This window comes from Talpa occidentalis, unplaced genomic scaffold, assembly GCF_014898055.3.
Source record: "Talpa occidentalis isolate TD23 unplaced genomic scaffold, MPIMG_talOcc4v2.1 talOcc4.7, whole genome shotgun sequence".
NCBI classification, from domain to species: Eukaryota; Metazoa; Chordata; class Mammalia; order Eulipotyphla; family Talpidae; genus Talpa; species Talpa occidentalis.
The window spans coordinates 82180768-82193782 of NW_023605083.1; the positions used below are offsets into that span (position 1 = coordinate 82180768).

General features: G+C 47.6%; 1 pseudogene; it reads right to left on the bottom strand.

Annotated features, from left to right (window-relative positions):
• Nucleotides 1–12269: 12269 nt before the first annotated feature.
• LOC119232259 (mitochondrial pyruvate carrier 2-like) lies at nt 12270–12770 on the bottom strand (annotated as a pseudogene).
• Nucleotides 12771–13015: the final 245 nt, after the last annotated feature.

The window sequence follows — 13015 nt, forward strand, 5'->3', positions numbered from 1 at the left end:
TATTTATTTATTTACAAGCACTGGGTACAGTCAGAAGCACGGGAGGGTGAGAGCCAGAGCAGGAAGCAGAATAGGCAGACTGACGAAGTACACTGCTGAGGGGAGCAGCGGGTGTGGCAGGAGAGGTCTGCGCGCCATATGGGACACTTGCCGGCAGTCGGGGATGGAACCGGCGCTTCACAGGCTGCGGGCAGCTATGTAGTCCAGCGCTCAACTGCTGCGCCACTGGGGACGCCCTCCCTTTCTAGTTTGGCCTGTTACCCAACATCAGCAACAAGCAGGCCACTCCATGGAGGAGTGACCCCTCCCAAAGAGAAAAGGGCTATATTAATGCAGTCTCTGCACAGACTCGGGGCAGCACTCCCACTGCCCACCTGTGACTATGCAGGTGCTTCTTTTCATCAGCTCTCTCTCCCTGCAGGGCAGCAGCCTCCTGCCTGCCCGTGACCTGTACCATGCCGGGACTTCTCTTTACTGACCTCCCTCAGGGGAGGCAGCTCTCCTGCAGGCCGCCTGCCTGTGACCATGCAGGCATCTCTTAGCAAACCTGTCCCTTTCCCTTTCCCTAATAAACCTGTTCTTTAAATATGACTAACGTCTCTGTCTCATGGAGAAACTCACCTGGGGAACTCGCTGCATGGCGCTGAACCAGGAGCTCCGGTGAAACCTTTCCCAGAGTGAACCCAAGAACCCCGCACTCTATAAAACCTCATCAGCCTGACCAGGTGAAAGGACTCAGAAAATTGTGGTTATTATTATTATTCTGCAAGTTACCTAAAACTTTGGTATCTCAGTTTCTTCACTTGTAAGGTGGGTGTGGTGGTAGTGTACCCCAGGAATTACTGTGAGGATGAAATTGATGCAGAATAAAGAGAAAAACTGGAAAGGAGACACCACAAGATCAAAAACCGGACTCACACAATGCCAAGAGCTGGAGGTGGGAATAGAAGTGATTAACATAGTCGTTAAATCTTAAAATCCTTAGGCACCAAGCAAAGTGTCAGATGCTGTTAGTGTCTTAGGGTGCAGACCAGAGGTAGAGATATGGAAATTGAGGGCCATTGTAGAATCTCAGGTCCTTTTCAAATTCTACATAGTTACCCAAAATCAACAGCAAACAAACCACTTCACAAAGGAGTGGGCCCCTCCCAAAGAGAAGACTGTATCAGGGCAATCTCTGCACTAATACAAGGCACCAGTATTTCTGCCCACCTGTGCCTATGCAGGTGCTTCTTTTCAGTAACTCTCTGTCCCTCTGCAGGGCAGCAGCCTTCCTGCCTGCCCATAACTTGTACCATGCCGGGGCTTCTCTGCACTGACCTCTGTCATTGGAGGCAGCTTTCCTCAAGGCTGCCCGCATGTGGCCATGCAGACCTCTCCCTTAGCCTTTTCTGCCCTTTTGTGTCTATGCAAGTGTCCTTTATTCTTCTCTCCCTTTATAATAAACCTGCCCTTTTTGATATAACTAACATCTCTGTGTCGTGGAGAAACTCGCCTGGGAAACTAGCCAGTACCAGTAAAAGGGGAGATCTGGTGACACCTTTCCCAGTGTGAACCCAAGGCCCCAACTCTCCAAACCCAACAACTCCAAAACTACATCAAAATGAACTCTGCTTGTAGCAGGGCCAGGGCCAAAGAGCCCCCCAGAACCCACAGACCCTGACCCATGAAGTGGGGTTTCTGTCATCTTTCTTTGCACATGGCTGTATCTCTAGCACCTAGAATAGTTAATGGCACAAATAAAAGCTTGTTGAATTGTAACAGGGTGGTCCCCAGGAAAGGGGGAGGTTCCCTGCCCCACCCAAGGGAGGGTGGAGCTGAGCAGGAAGAGGAGAAGCTGCAGAAGAGACTGAGGAAGGAAGCAGGATGGAGCAAGGAGACCTGGAGGAGGTGCATGGAGCCTAGAGACAAGTAAAGAAACTGCGCTTGTCTTTTGGTCGTGGACTAGGTGACACAGATGTGGGTGAGACCCGTGGGGAGGTGACCATGGCAGCTTTTATCTTGATGTTGATTTTGCTCTTTTCCTTCTGGGCTTGTCCAGTTGTTTGTGACCCTTTTCTGTGGGTCCCCACTGGAAGATGCTTTAGACTTGTAGCAGGCTTTGGGGCCTTGTTCTGGGCCGATCCCATATGGATGGACTTTTACCCACGAGGGGACAGGTAACTTTGGGTGCTTCATTTAGAAACTGGACTCTTTGCCTTACCTGTATTGTTTCCTAGTTTTATTAAAGTTCCTTCCCATTAAAGTCTCATGTTTTGTGTTGATGCGGCGGATGGCAGAACCCATGTAGAATAGGCAGGTTTGCGGGGCTTGGGCTACCCCTCTCCCTGTCCTATAACAGAATGAATGGACATTAGCAATTATTATTGCCTAGGCTGACTTTCCTCTAAGATTTAGGCCTAATGGAGCAGACCTGGAGGGTAAAATTCTTTTTTTTTTTTTAACAAAATATTTATTGACTCCTTATTTGCTTACAGTACTATGTCAGTTTTAGGAGCACAGCTTCACACTTCGATACATGCAAATACCATCGCCAGTCACATTATCACGTTGACCCCCTCTACCCATTCCACACACCCCCTACTCCTCAGTGACCAGCATATGTTTTGCAGTCTAAGAGTTATTTTTGTTGTGTCATGTTAGTGCTTTTGTTTTGTTTATTTATATTCTACATATGAATGAAACCATCTGGTCTCTGTCTTTCACTTTCTGACAGATTCAGAGAGGAAGATTCTTGGGTGCATTTGAATGAGGGATCCTGGCTTCCTGAAGTGGTCATTTAAGGAGAGTTGAAGAGCAGGAGGCCTTCAAGAACTAGCCAAGAAGAGGAGGATGACTGGGGAGTAGATCCTGAGTCCCGGGAGCACTGCAAAAAGGAGCGGACACATTCCGGACACATTCAAGCCAGCATCAGTGCAGTGGGGCAAGGCTAGTTTTATGACAATCTAATGGCTTCAAAGCTGGCCTTGCACAAATATGTTTTGTGAAATATTGTGAATTCTTAAGTAAGGCAGTAAAATACTGTGAATTCTTAAGTCCAAGGAACTTGTTCCTGATCCCCTGAGAATCCCTACCAGTTAATTAAGAAAGCTGTTGCTGTTCAAAAACATCTTGAGAAAACAAAGGGTAAAGATGCTAAATTACATCTGATTATGATAGAGCTGTCTTCACCTATTGGCTCATTATTACAAGACCAAATGGGTCCTTTCCCCTCACTGGAAATATGAGTCATCTACAACCTCTGCCCTGGTTGCATACACTTATTCATGTGCTCAAGCAATAAAATCATTGTTTAACTAAAAAAAAAAAGTCAATATTTTTGATGTGGGAGTTGAGTCCTGAGATGCAGACCTTAGGAGGTAGAGCGTCTGAGAGACACCTGCTGGACATTCCCAGGAAAGCCTGCAGGAACTCCCCTAGAGGGACAGAGAAGCTGATTCCTGTTCTGTGTAACACAGAATATTTCTCTATTTCTGTCAATGGCTGATGGTCTCTTGGATTTGGCTTGGATGTAGGTAGCCCCACTTAGAAGGGTAGCCCTGTCGGGGCTGCCTTGTGGGGGAGTGGGTTGATGTCCCTGAAAGTGTTTAAGCCGGGGCTGAACCACTCCTGGGGGAGGGCATATGGGAAGCACCCAAAAGGACAGGAAATTAGGCTAGATGGACTTCAGGTTGCTGGCCTGCCCCAGAAATAGTGAAGCTGAGGACATGTCTGAGCCTGCCCACTCCTGGCTTAGAATGGTGCCTGGAACATGGTAAATGCTATATAAATGTTTACTAAACAAGTAGAAATGTAGATAGATGAAAACAGACTTGTAAATAGGTAGATGCATATATAGATAGAGAGATGGAAGCTGAAGAGAGCGCTTCCCTTCCTACACCTCCCATTCTTCTGAAAAGTCTGCCTACTTCCTCCCCTCCTAGTCTGGCCCCAACTTCCTCTGTCCCCAGGAAGGAATTCAAGGCTTGGGGACTATCAAAGATGATTCTTATTCACCAAAAAGTTGAAGAGTTTGAAAGAGATCTTTTTGGCTCAAACCACCCAACTGTCACCGAGACCCCTCTGTGATAGCATCTTTAACACAGTAGTTCACATAAACTGCTATTTTTATCCTTCCAACAGCCCCGGAAGGGCGGTAAAGATAAAGATTAGTCATTGGAATTTACAAAAAAGAAGCAGAGGGACATGGAAAGTGCTGGGGCTTCCCCTTGTGAGCCCCAGTTAGCCAGTCGCGAGCCCTGAGGTCACAATCTAATAATCACCACGATTTATTGGACATCCCTATGTGCCAAGGGCTCATAGGCTTTGCCGAGTATCAGTCGTCCTATTAAGTCAGCACTGGATCCCCATTTTACGGTTAAGGAACTGAGGTCTGCTGGGTGAAGTGATTCAAGGTCATATTGCCAGAAACTGCCCAGTGGGGACTCCAGCCCCTGGTGTAAAGATTCCAAAGTCATTTGCCACTAGACTCTGGTTGCTGCTATGCTCCCCTGGGACAGGGAGGCCTGGTGCTTCTCCTGGACAGGGCTCAGGACAGACTCCTGGCAAGACTGGGGCCTCCTGGCCTGAGGTCTGAGTTCTGTGGGGTGCTCTGCCTCTGCACCCTCTGAGGCTTGTCAGAGGAGCAGACTCCCTTTCAGCTCTCTAAAGGGATTTGCTGTGGCCTTTGAGATTATGTGATTGTGTAAACAGGCTCTGTTAAGCTGTTGTCTTCCTGTCTCATGCTGGAGCCATATGTCTGCAGGGCAGGCATTTGGAAGGGAAGCTGGATGGAAAGTGGGGAGGGCCGTGCAAAGTGGAGGATGAGGATGGACGAAACCCTGTTATTTATTGTGCCTCTGACCTTGATGGTGGCGTGTCCTGCAGGAGAAGCTGGCATTCTTTGTTGAAAGGCTAAACACACACCTGGTCCAGCAGCTGCAGGAGGATCCAGGGAAGGTGGGGCGCTGGCAGGCTGGGCAGCTGCCCCTCACAGCAGGGTGAGCCAGCAGATACGTGAGAGCTTGTGTGAGTTTCAACATCTTGCCCTATTCCTCTGAGCTTACGAAACATCTATATTGGTACCTATTGCTTTGTAATGAATGACCCCAAAGCCACATAAATCAATGATCTCACAGTTTCTGCGGCTCAGGAATCTGGTGCTGCCTTAGCTGGGTGGTTTGGGCTCAGGGTCTCTCATGAGGTTATACATGAGCTGTCAGCTGGGCCTGCACCACATGGAGGCCTGACGAGGGTGGGGGATCCACCTCCAGGATGGCTCACTCATTGGGCTGGGGGCAGGAGGCCTCAAGTCCTTGCCACGTGGACCCACCATAAGCTGCTTGAAGGTCATCATTTCCTGTCAGTGTCCCTCCCCCAGGGCAAGTGACCCGAAAGGGACATCAGAAGCCGTGTTTCCCTTATGACCCAGCCTTGGTCGTCACAGACCATTGTTTCTGCAGTATTTCCTTTGTTACACTGTTGAGTGCTACTCAGCGAGGCAGAGGACTGTGAAGAGTGTGAACACCAGGAAATGGGATTGCTGGGATTTTCTTGGAGACCGCCCATCACGAGGGACGTCAGGGTGCTGCTGGAATCCACACACCCCAGAGAGCCTTCCTGAGCTGCCCTGCCCCCTCACCCCCCAGCTATCTGCAGAGCCTTCAAGTTCATGGACAGGCTTCCACATCCTGACTTCCCCTGCTCCCCAGAACTGTGCTGCTTCAGCATCTGTACTCGGAAATCCAAGAGACAGCTCAAAATAACATGCCCAACCCTGAACTTCCCCAAACCTTTCTTCTCTCACACATTTTCCCATTTTAGAAGTGGCAATTCTACCCTTACTCGGCTCAAAACTTAGATATCATTGTTCTGTCTCATTTGCTGTATCCTATCCATCAGCAAATCCTGTGAGCTCAACTTGGAAAACGTATCTAGAATCCACCGACTTCTCACAATCTCTGCCCCTGAACCCATTCTGAGCCCCCATTCGCTCTGCTCTCTCTTTTTTAAAAGATTTATTTATTAATGCATACAAGAGCTGGGGTACAGGCCAGAGATGTGGGGGGCGGGGCGGGGGGGATGAGAGGCTTCACCAGAGACAGAGTGAGGAACAGAACAGGCAGACTGACTGAAATACACTGCTGAGGGGAGCAGCGGGAGAGCCAGGAGAGGTCTGCCTCGCCATGTGGGTAGCTCCCTGGCTGGCTGGGGATCGAACTTGTGCTGCAGAGGCTGCGGATTGCTTCATAGTGTGGTGCTTAACCCCTTGAGCCACCAGGGAGGCCCAGGCCCCATTCTTTCTTTCTTTTTTTTTTTTTTTTTAAGATTTATTTATTTATTTATAAAAGCATTGGGTACAGTCGGAAGTGTGGGAGGGTTAGAGAATTCACCAGAGCCAGAGGGGGAACAGAACAGGCAGACTGATGAAACATACTGCTGAGGGGAGCAGCAGGCGCGGCAGGAGAGGTCTGCATGCCATGTGGGACCCTTGCTGGCTGCCTGGGATTGAACAGGTGCTGCAGAGGCTAAGGGCAGCTTTGCAGTCCAGGGCTCAACCGCTGCGCCACCAGCGGAGGCCCCCCCACCCCCCGTTCTTTCTTGCCCGAGTTTTTGCCTCCTGGTGGGTCCCCCTTCTCCTGTCTCCACACAGGAGCCAGTGATACTGTTAAGAGCAGGTAAGATCATATCAATCTTTCTTTCGAACCCCAGCGGAGCTCCCACCATCTTCACAGTGATCTGCAAGGCACTGCATCATGTGGCCCCCAGATCCCTATCCATACATCCTTTCCACCCTCATCTCCTCCCTCTTCTCCTTACTCTCTAACTCCAGTCACACCTGCCTGCTCCAAGTGCCAGGCTCATTCCACTCTTGCCTCTTTGCTATTATTTCCTCCTCTGGAAATGAACATGATGTTGGGGTTGTGTTCTGTTCTGCCCACTGTTGTCTCCCAGAGCCTGGGGCAGTGCTGGCAGGACCTCAGATAATATTTGTTGAATGAATAGCAGGTACTCAAGACAATTTTTAAAAAAGATTTATTTATTTATGTATACAAGAACTGGGATACAGGCCAGAGATGCGGAGGGTGTGAGGATTCACCAGAGACAGAGTGGGGAACAGAACAGGTGGATTGACTGAACCACACTGCTGAGGGGAGCAGCAAGCAAGTCAGGTCTGCTGCGCCATGTGGGCTGCTTCCTGGTCGGCCAGGGATCAAACTCATGCTGCAGAGGCTGCAGGTAGCTTCACAGTGCAGTGCTTAACCTCTTGCACCACCAGGGAGGCCCCTCAAGAACAATTTTTGAAAGCCTAGATGAGGGGTGATGGAGGATAATGTACTGCTGACCAACTGTGTGGCATTAATGAGTGACCACCCTTCTCTGAGCACAGGTTCTATGTGACCAGACCCAGGTTCATACCCAAGAATATGATTGTCTTAGACCAGACTGGGGGCTGCTTGAAGCTCTGGCTTCAGGGGCTCTCCCACTTACCATGATGAGTCCTCAGACAGGTCCCTAAACCTCTCTGCCCCTTGGTTTTCCCTTCTATAAAATGAGGATAATCATAATAAATATCTTAAGACATTGTTAGGAGGATGAGCTGAGCTTAGGGGCTAACCCAACACTTGGCACATAGTAGGTCTTCATGGAGAAGAAGGTGCCTCATTCTGCATACTTTAAAAGGCTTCCTACCCTGATCATGGGGCAACTGTGAATCCAAAGCTATTGGTCTGGGATTTTTCCAGAACCTGGATCAAGATCTGTTATGATTGTCAGTACTTTTCCACAGTGAAAAACCAATCCCTCTGAGTTCTGGCCCCGAGAGTTGGAAAGCTGCAAAAAGTCTCATCGGGGTGGCCCTATCCATTGAGAGACTCTGTCAGGAGAGGAGGGAACTCAGAGGATGCTTCACCTCATGTGGCCACAGCTCTTTAGCAATAACCATATCACCCCACACTAAATTACAGAAGCCACTCTTTATCTGGGGACACCTTGGAGACAAGTTTCTCTGAAGGCTGCAAACTGGCAGCCAAGTGCTGGATGGGGCTCAGGGGCCAGATTATTTTGTTTGACCAGTACCACATTTTGAAAACAACAGCACCTGAATGCCTATGGACAGTTTGGGAGAGCTCATGTTCCCCAGACCTTCTCTGCTGCCTCACACTCAGTCCGATCACATGCTCACTTTGTTTGCTGTATTCCTCAGGAGGCTGCCTACACACTTTATAAGTGAGAGTCTTCAAGAAGTTGAATTCTTGGAAACCACCTCTACCTCAGTACTGGGTTTGTTTTGGATCCAGCCGGCCAGTAAGAACATGGCAGCCTGTTTCATCTCAAACCTCAGAGGCATCCCAGACTCCTCATTGTCTTTCTCACTTCCTAATCAAGTCCACTTAGCTGTAAAAGGAGGGGAGTCAGATTGGCTGTTCCCTCTGCTGGGAGCATCCTGCCTCCATGGCTTGCCTTCTTGAGAAGCCTTTCCTCACTGTCCGCCTAGCCTGCCCTGGTCCTTGTCCAGCCTGATCTGACCACATAGTTGCTACACAGACATGCATCAGGACTCCCTTCCCTGTTAGATGGCACTGATGTCCTTGTGAATATGCCTCCATCACCAGACTATGGATTCTTTAAGATAAGGGTTGTGAACTACTTATTTTTGTTTATGTAGAGCTTTGCTGATGGGGGTATTCAATTAATGGGTCCTGAAAGTATTCATAAGAGAATGGGTGACTTAATGAAGGAAGGAAGGAGGGAGAGAAGGAAGAGACTTTTTATTTATTTATTTATTTATTTATTTATTTTTAAAGATTTATTTATTTATGCATACAAGAGCTGGGGCACAGGCCAGAGATGTGGGGGGTGAGAGGATTCACCAGAGACAGAGTGGGGAACAGAACAGGCAGACTGACTGAAACACACTGCTGAGGGGAGCAGCAGGTAAGACAGGAGAGGTCTGCTGCGCCATGTGGGTTGCTCCCTGGCCAGCGGGGGAGTGAACTAGTGCTGCAGAGGCTGCAGATTGCTCCATAGTAAGGTACTTAACCCCTTGCGCCACCAGGGAGGTCCCAAGGAAGAGACTTTTTATATAATTTGTTAATTAATTTGCTCTTTGCCGTCCACAATTTGATCTGGCAAGGGCCTGGCACTTTAAGCTCACACGCCTGTCTGTTGAGCGTGTGTCATCCCACACACTGGTCTGGGTGGCGGTACATGACAGTCATCTCCCCAACCCTGGCCGTAGAATCATACCCAGCTCCTGCTCATGCTGGGTTTTTGTTGTAGGCTTTGTGATATGACACACATAATCGATGTACAGTTGGATGAATTTTCAAAGTGAAAAGCACCCATATAAACAGTTGGATCAAGAAGAATGTAAACAGCCCCCTGGGCCCTCCTCCAAGCACTCCTCCCGCTGGGTCACCGACACCCTGGTTCCTGTCACTGTGAATTTTTCTGCTCTGTACTTTATATAAATGTAACAACATAATGCGTACTCTTTTGAACCTGACTTCTTTTACTTAATGCTATGCTTGTGAGAGTTATTCATTCTGTGGTTTATTCATTCTCTTTGCTGTGTGATACTTCATGGTGTAAATATGTTAGTTTTTTTTATTCATTCTGTTGTTGGCAGACATTTGGTTTTTCCAGTTTTTGCTATCTGGACTAGTGCTTTTGTGAGCTTTCTTGTACACATTTTGGGGAGCATGTACACACCCCCGCTTCTGGGGGATCCACCTGGGTATGGAATGCCAAGTGTTACTCTACTATAGTAGACTTGCCATTTTCCAAAGTGGTCATGACAATTTCCACTCCCACTAACAGGGGTGAGAGTTCCTGTTATCCTGCATTCTCGCCGATGCTCCGGGTTATGTCTTTCTTCTTCATTCAGATATTTGGGTGAGTAGATGCTGCATTTGACTCCATGTTGCATCTTATCAGCAATCGGCTTTGGCTCTCTTGGTGTGGGTGGTTTTTGGAGAACCAGCTTCTTGGTCCTCAACTCTGACCTGTAGTTTTTTGTTTTTTTTTTAAAGATTTATTTATTTATGCATTCAAGAACGGGCCAGAGGTGAGGAAGATGAGAGGATTCACCAGAGACAGAGCGGGGAGTAGAACAGGCAGACTGACAGAAATACACTGCTGAGGGGAGCAGCGGGTGAGACAGGAGAGGTCTGCTGTGCCATGTGGGAAGCTCCCTGGCTGGGGATCCAACTTGTGCTGCAGAGACTGCAGATAGCTTCATAGTGCTGAGGCTTAACCCCTTGTGCCACCAGGGAGGCCCAGACCTGTAGTTTTGATCTGTAGTTGGTTTCCATCCGTGCAGACCAATGACATGCCTCACAGCAGTTAGTCCTTCCAAGAGGATCACTCCAGCCTCAGCTGGCTATGCCTCATAGAACATGGACCCTGAGAAGGAGGACAGGAAGGGGATAGACAGGCACATGAAAGCTTGTCTTCAAACCCCCGCAGGTCCCTCCCATGCCCACAGCTTACTTAGTTGCCCACCTTGGACCCTTCTTAAGTGTTATACTTGAGGGGCCTCCTGGTGGTGCAGCAGGTTGAGCGCAGTGCTGTGAAGCTTATCAGCAGCCTCTGCAGTTCGGGTTCAATTCCTGGCTGGCCAGGGAGCTACCCACATGGCGTGACAGAATTCTTCTGTCTCATCCACTGATCCCCTCAGCAGTGTATTTCAATCTGCCTGTTCTGTTCCACACTCTGTCTCTTGTGAATCCTCTCACCCCCCACACCTCTGGCCTATACCCCAGTGCTTGTATAAATAAAATAAATCTTTAAAAAGAAGTTATACTTGAAATATTGAATAGGCATAAAAATAAGTAACTTTAACACTAAAACCTATGAAACTCTTGGAAGAAAACATGTTGGTCATTCTTCTTGACCTTGGGGGTGATGAGACATGATGCCAAAGGCACACATATGCACACAAATAGATAAACTGGACCTCATCAAAATTAAAAACTTTTCTGCTTCAAAGAGAGTAAAAATACAGTGCATGGAATGGGAGAAAAAACTCACAAATCATTGATGTCATGGGGGCTTGTATTTAGACTTTATAAAGAACTATTCGAACTATAATGAAAAGACAAATAACCCAGTTAAAAATGGGAAATTGATCAGAATAGGCATTTCTCCAAGGAAGTTATACAACTGGTGAAGTGGTCACATAAAAAGATGCTCAACTCCATTAGTCATCAGGGAACTGTAAAGCAAAACCACAATAAACTACCATTTTATACCCCCTAGGGTGGCTGTATTAGGAAAGGCAAATAATAACAAGTGTTAGTGAGAAATTAGAGCCCCCATAGATTGCTGGTGGGAATGTAAAACAGGGCAGCCACTTTGGCAAACAATGTGACAGTTGGTCGTAAAGCTAAACACAGTCACCATCTGGGCCAGCAATTCCACTTGTGGGTTTGCACCCAAGAGAAACTAAAGCATAGGTATGCACCGAAACTTGCACATGGGTGTTCATAACAATAGTATTCATAATAGTCGAATGGTGGAAACAACTCAGCTGATGAATGGGGACTTCCACGTGGTAGAATAGTGTCCTTGTGAACTACTGAAGCCCTGCAAATGTTACGCCCTAAGTGAACGTGACCAGTCACAAAAGACCCACGTGGTTGATATGAAATCTCCAGACAAGGCAAATCTAAAGAAACAGAAAACAGAACAGTGGTTGCCTAGGGCAGAGGGGGCTTGGGGGCATTGGGGAGGACAGATATGGGTACTAAACACTGTTTGGGAGATGAAAAGACTGTCTAAAATCGTGGTGATGGTTGTGTTGCTCCCTGAATAGACTAAAAACCACTGAGCTGTATACTTCATTTTTTTTTGTTATTAAAAGTTTGCTTTATGTGCCTCCCTGATGACACAGGGGTTAAGATGCAACATATGAAGCAATCTGCAGCCACTGCAGCACGAGTTCGATTCCCGGCCGGCCAGGGAGAAACCCACATGGTGGGACAGACCTCTCCTGTCTCGTCCACTGCTCCCCTCAGCAGTGCACTTCGGTCCGTCTGCCTGTTCTGTTTCCCCATTCTGTCCCTGGTGAATGCTCTCACCCCCACATCTCTGGCCTGTACCCCAATTCTTGTATAAAAATAAATAAATTAAAAAAAAAAGTTTGTTTTATTTTTCTGTTCACTGAATCAAGTATAGTTACCAATTATAGATAGATTATTTTTATAATATGTTCCAAATGTTAGCACAGTTAGCATCACTTTATCAATAACCAAATAATATCAAAGTAGGTCCCAGAGGCTATGTCCACATCTAGATTGTTCAGGTGATCAGGAACACTTCTATTTGTTTGCTTTAGCTTTCAGTTCTTGGTTATATCTCCAAATACGAATGAGCTGAGAGGCTCCTGCTGCCCCAACAAAGAAATTAACAGCAAACAGACTCCAATTTTTTGGAATAATTACAAGAGAGTACCTTGACCAAATTAACCCTGTAGCCATCAAAACAGCAGATTGAACTGTGCTGAGTTTTTCTGCAGGTCTGGCCATGTCAGCCAATCTAGCACACACTAACCCCCATTTCATAATTGGAGCCCAGAAAAAAAACTGTTTTGAGACCTGCTGGGTGGTTGTACAAAGGCCTGAATTTCTCTGGTAGAAGGAGCTCCACTTTATCTAGGACCCGGTGGTAGGTGGCCCGCAGGCCTCGGGCACCGGCTGCTGACATCTTCGAGATCTAGAGTTCGTGGACAGCCGAGTTGGGAGAGTGGCCGTGTCCTTGTCCCTGGTTGACAACGAAGAGCAGCTCGTCACTTTCCCCAGCTACAGCGCCTCACATTCTCCTCTCCCTTAGGGTGCCCTTCCCCCGGCTTCTGAGTTGTATACTTTAAATGCATGAATTGGATGGCATGTGAATTTTGTCTCAATAATGCGATTATAAAATATAATTAAGAAGTGATTGAAATATTTCCTGTTGTTGAGCCTTCCTGTTAGCGCATGGGGTTAAGTCTCAGCACTGTGAAGCTATAACCAGCCATTGCAGCAGGGGTTCCATC